This window comes from Coregonus lavaretus (assembly GCF_964263955.1).
Source record: "Coregonus lavaretus genome assembly, chromosome: 7".
Classification (NCBI taxonomy): Eukaryota; Metazoa; Chordata; class Actinopteri; order Salmoniformes; family Salmonidae; genus Coregonus; species Coregonus lavaretus.
Genome location: NC_139994.1, coordinates 17,793,786 through 17,799,785, shown reverse-complemented (window position 1 = coordinate 17,799,785; position 6,000 = coordinate 17,793,786).

Genomic DNA, 6,000 nt, shown 5'->3' with positions numbered 1-6,000 from the left:
CCCCAGGTATCAGTGCTATCACACTCTACCATCCTGGTCCAGCTCGCCTGGAAGAGAGAGAGACGATGGTTCTATGAGAGGCAGTAGACATCTCATTACGCTTTCATATGCAACTAACCGCCGCGGGTCCACCGCCCGCCCACCTGGCTGGGTGGTCACGGAGAGGCAGAAGCACAACTTCAATGATTCAGAGGGCAGAGAGCCACTCTCCTCCTTTCGCTCCTTCCTTCTGCCAGAGGCAGGTGCAGCTCTGCTTCAGAACGTTAATTCATTTCCTACTCTACCCGTCAATTCGCTCGGCGCTTCGTTTCCCCTGCAGTTATAGTAGTTATAGTGCTGGGCACCCTTGGCTGTGCTTTCATGTACGGCCTGGTCTATCAAACCATGGAGATGTTTGACATCATAGTTGTCTGTCTTGGTGCTCAGGGGGCATCTCTAACATAGCCTCGGTTTGACCTGGTCTGGGCTGGTTTTGGCTGAGCTGTCACCGACAACACAACAGTAGCCTCCTCATTCCCTCTCGGCTTCCTAACCCTAACCCCATAACACAACACTCCTCAGTCCCTCTCGGCTTCCTAACCCTAACCCCATAACACAACACTCCTCAGTCCCTCTCGGCTTCCTAACCCTAACCCCATAACACAACACTCCTCAGTCCCTCTCGGCTTCCTAACCCTAACCCCATAACACAACACTCCTCAGTCCCTCTCGGCTTCCTAACCCTAACCCCATAACACAACACTCCTCAGTCCCTCTCGGCTTCCTAACCCTAACCCCATAACACAACACTCCTCAGTCCCTCTCGGCTTCCTAACCCTAACCCCATAACACAACACTCCTCATTCCCTCTCTGCTTCCTAACCCTAACCCCATAACACAACACTCCTCAGTCCCTCTCGGCTTCCTAACCCTAACCCCATAACACAACACTCCTCAGTCCCTCTCGGCTTCCTAACCCTAACCCCATAACACAACACTCCTCAGTCCCTCTCGGCTTCCTAACCCTAACCCCATAACACAACACTCCTCAGTCCCTCTCGGCTTCCTAACCCTAACCCCATAACACAACACTCCTCAGTCCCTCTCGGCTTCCTAACCCTAACCCCATAACACAACACTCCTCAGTCCCTCTCGGCTTCCTAACCCTAACCCCATAACACAACACTCCTCAGTCCCTCTCGGCTTCCTAACCCTAACCCCATAACACAACACTCCTCAGTCCCTCTCGGCTTCCTAACCCTAACCCCATATCACAACACTCCTCATTCTCTCTCGGCTTCCTAACCCTAACCCCATAATACAACACTCCTCAGTCCCTCTCTGGTCTCTGTCTCCTCTCCTCTCCAGCCATTGATTCCCAGTCATACGGTAACATAGGGCCTCATCCATAGTCTGTACTCCTCCCTAGCCGGGCATATGGCTGCTGTGAATAGCCTGGGATTATGCCTGGGGCCTCATGTCTCCTCTCTGCAGACTGGATACCCTGGAGAACCAGGTGACTGCAGATCACAGCTGCTCCAAGCTGCAGGGAGGTCCCTCCTCTTTCCTCTCTCCTCTGATACTCCCCCCTTCCCTTCCTCCCTGTTCATCTCTAGTCCCCTAGTAGAGCCCCCTCCTTACCACTGCTCTCTTTCTATCCTCTATTGTCAGATACCCCCTCTCTCCTCCTTCCTGTTCACCCTTGCTCTACCTAGACAACTGTGGGTAATATGGCCTGTCTCTGCTCTCCCTCTATCCTCCCCCAGGCTCCTCCCTGTCTCTGCTCTCCCTCTATCCTCCCCCAGTCTCCTCCCTGTCTCTGCTCTCCCTCTATCCTCCCCCAGTCTCCTCCCTGTCTCTGCTCTCCCTCTATCCTCCCCCACTCCTCCCTGTCTCTGCTCTCCCTCTATCCTCCCCCAGTCTCCTCCCTGTCTCTGCTCTTCCTCTATCCTCCCCCAGTCTCCTCCCTGTCTCTGCTCTCCCTCTATCCTCCCCCAGTCTCCTCCCTGTCTCTGCTCTCCCTCTATCCTCCCCCACTCCTCCCTGTCTCTGCTCTCCCTTAATCCTCCCCCACTCCTCCCTGTCTCTGCTCTCCCTCTATCCTCCCCCAGTCTCCTCCCTGTCTCTGCTCTCCCTCTATCCTCCCCCAGTCTCCTCCCTATCTCTGCTCCCCCTCTATCCTCCCCCTCTCCTCCCTGTCTCCGCTCTCTCTCTATCCTCCCCCAGTCTCCTCCCTGTCTCTGCTCTCCCTCTATCCTCCCCCAGTCTCCTCCCTGTCTCTGCTCTCCCTCTATCCTCCCCAGTCTCCTCCCTGTCTCTGCTCTCCCTCTATCCTCCCCCAGTCTCCTCCCTGTCTCTGCTCTCCCTCTATCCTCCCCCAGTCTCCTCCCTGTCTCTGCTCTCCCTCTATCCTCCCATAGTCTCCTCCCTGTCTCTGCTCTCCCTCTATCCTCCCCAGTCTCCTCCCTGTCTCTGCTCTCCCTCTATCCTCCCCCAGTCTCCTCCCTGTCTCTGCTCTCCCTCTATCCTCCCCCAGTCTCCTCCCTGTCTCTGCTCTCCCTCTATCCTCCCCCAGTCTCCTCCCTGTCTCTGCTCTCCCTCTATCCTCCCCCACTCCTCCCTGTCTCTGCTCTCCCTCTATCCTCCCCCAGTCTCCTCCCTGTCTCTGCTCTTCCTCTATCCTCCCCCAGTCTCCTCCCTGTCTCTGCTCTCCCTCTATCCTCCCCCAGTCTCCTCCCTGTCTCTGCTCTCCCTCTATCCTCCCCCACTCCTCCCTGTCTCTGCTCTCCCTTAATCCTCCCCCACTCCTCCCTGTCTCTGCTCTCCCTCTATCCTCCCCCAGTCTCCTCCCTGTCTCTGCTCTCCCTCTATCCTCCCCCAGTCTCCTCCCTATCTCTGCTCCCCCTCTATCCTCCCCCTCTCCTCCCTGTCTCCGCTCTCTCTCTATCCTCCCCCAGTCTCCTCCCTGTCTCTGCTCTCCCTCTATCCTCCCCAAGTCTCCTCCCTGTCTCTGCTCTCCCTCTATCCTCCCATAGTCTCCTCCCTGTCTCTGCTCTCCCTCTATCCTCCCCAGTCTCCTCCCTGTCTCTGCTCTCCCTCTATCCTCCCCCAGTCTCCTCCCTGTCTCTGCTCTCCCTCTATCCTCCCCCAGTCTCCTCCCTGTCTCTGCTCTCCCTCTATCCTCCCATAGTCTCCTCCCTGTCTCTGCTCTCCCTCTATCCTCCCCAGTCTCCTCCCTGTCTCTGCTCTCCCTCTATCCTCCCCCAGTCTCCTCCCTGTCTCTGCTCTCCCTCTATCCTCCCCCAGTCTCTTCCCTGTCTCTGCTCTCCCTCTATCCTCCCCCAGTGCCCTCCCTGTCTCTGCTCTCCCTCTATCCTTCCCCAGTCTCCTCCCTGTCTCTGCTCTCCCTCTATCCTCCCCCAGTCTCCTCCCTGTCTCTGCTCTCCCTCTATCCTCCCCCAGTCTCCTCCCTGTCTCTGCTCTCCTTTTATCCTCCTCCAGTCTCCTCCCTGTCCCTGCTCTCCCTTAATCCTCCACCAGTCTCCTTCCTTTCATCCCCTAGCCCTACCCAGACAGCATTGTGGTCCAGGTATAGGACCGCCCTCTCTGGTAGTAGGACCCCCCCCCCCCCCCCCGCCTCAGATCTGCCCAGGAAGGAGTCCACCGGCTGGGGTAGAAAGGGAACAGAGAGAGGGCATCACCAGGACACAGTGACCTGGAGCAGACAGCCCACAGAGGCATGTCTCCTTTTCTGTCTCTCTCCCTCTATCCTCCCCCACTCCTCCCTGTCTCTTCTCTCCCTTAATCCTCCCCCACTCCTCCCTGTCTCTGCTCTCCCTCTATCCTCCCCCAGTCTCCACCCTGTCTCTGCTCTCCCTCTATCCTCTCCCAGTCTCCTCCCTATCTCTGCTCCCCCTCTACCCTCCCCCTCTCCTCCCTGTCTCCGCTCTCTCTCTAACCTCCCCCAGTCTCCTCCCTGTCTCTGCTCTCCCTCTATCCTCCCCCACTCTCCTCCCTGTCTATGCTCTCTCTCTGTCCTCCACCACTCCTCCCTGTCTCTGCTCTCCCTCTATCCTTCCCCAGTCTCCTCCCTGTCTCTGCTCTCCTTTTATCCTCCTCCAGTCTCCTCCCTGTCCCTGCTCTCCCTTAATCCTCCACCAGTCTCCTTCCTTTCATCCCCTAGCCCTACCCAGACAGCATTGTGGTCCAGGTATAGGACCGCCCTCTCTGGTAGTAGGACCCCCCCCCCCCCCCGCCTCAGATCTGCCCAGGAAGGAGTCCACCGGCTGGGGTAGAAAGGGAACAGAGAGAGGGCATCACCAGGACACAGTGACCTGGAGCAGACAGCCCACAGAGGCATGTCTCCTTTTCTGTCTCTCTCCCTCTATCCTCCCCCACTCCTCCCTGTCTCTGCTCTCCCTTAATCCTCCCCCACTCCTCCCTGTCTCTGCTCTCCCTCTATCCTCCCCCAGTCTCCACCCTGTCTCTGCTCTCCCTCTATCCTCTCCCAGTCTCCTCCCTATCTCTGCTCCCCCTCTACCCTCCCCCTCTCCTCCCTGTCTCCGCTCTCTCTCTAACCTCCCCCAGTCTCCTCCCTGTCTCTGCTCTCCCTCTATCCTCCCCCACTCTCCTCCCTGTCTATGCTCTCTCTCTGTCCTCCACCACTCCTCCCTGTCTCTGCTCTCCCTCTATCCTCCCCCTGTCTCCTCCCTGTCTCTGCTCTCCCTCTATCCTCCCCCAGTGTCCTCCCAGTCTCTGCTCTCCCTCTATCCTCCCCCAGTCTCCTCCCTGTCTCTGCTCTCCCTCTATCCTCCCATAGTCTCATCCCTGTCTCTGCTCTCCCTCTATCCTCCCCAGTCTCCTCCCTGTCTCTGCTCTCCCTCTATCCTCCCCCAGTCTCCTCCCTGTCTCGGCTCTCCCTCTATCCTCCCCCAGTCTCCTCCCTGTCTCTGCTCTCCCTCTATCCTCCCCCAGTGCCCTCCCTGTCTCTGCTCTCCCTCTATCCTTCCCCAGTCTCCTCCCTGTCTCTGCTCTCCCTCTATCCTCCCCCAGTCTCCTCCCTGTCTCTGCTCTCCCTCTATCCTCCCCCAGTCTCCTCCCTGTCTCTGCTCTCCTTTTATCCTCCTCCAGTCTCCTCCCTGTCCCTGCTCTCCCTTAATCCTCCACCAGTCTCCTTCCTTTCATCCCCTAGCCCTACCCAGACAGCATTGTGGTCCAGGTATAGGACCGCCCTCTCTGGTAGTAGGACCCCCCCCCCTGCCTCAGATCTGCCCAGGAAGGAGTCCACCGGCTGGGGTAGAAAGGGAACAGAGAGAGGGCATCACCAGGACACAGTGACCTGGAGCAGACAGCCCACAGAGGCATGTCTCCTTTTCTGTCTCTTTCTATCAGCCTCTCTCTCTCTCTTTCTCTCTCTCTCTCTCTCCAACCACACTGACACTAATTGAAAATGCTGTGAAATATAGATGAATACAGCGAGTGAAGGCTGATCTCTCTATCCCTCTTTCTATCTTTCTTTCTTTCTCTCTCTCCCTCTTTCTCTCTCTCTCTCTCTCTCTGTCTCTCTCTCTCTCATCACGCAGTAGACAGGTTAGGCTAGTAGCACGCTCACACACTGCCGCTCCATGGGGAGTCTCAGGCAGGTTGTAGTCAGGCCAGAGGCTAGGGGCCACATGCTGGGCTCCGGAAGGGCTGTGTGTGTATGTGTGTGGACGGGGCTATGGACGGGGACACACTGTCTGCCTGACTCGGTTCACCCTGGCTGGGGGATGAAGCTCCCTGCAGGGGATCGGTAGACCTGCAGGGGATCGCTCAGCTCCAAGAATAATATCTGACTCTCTGAGCGTCAGCACTTTCACATCGCTTTATGGCTGACACACACACACACTACACCTGCTGGCTTCCACCACACACACATCTCCTTTGGTCTGTTTTTTATTATGTACGTGAGCTAATATGTTTGTGTGTGTGTGCGTTTATGGATGTTATGAGTTTATCCCACTGAAAGTCACCTCTAATAGC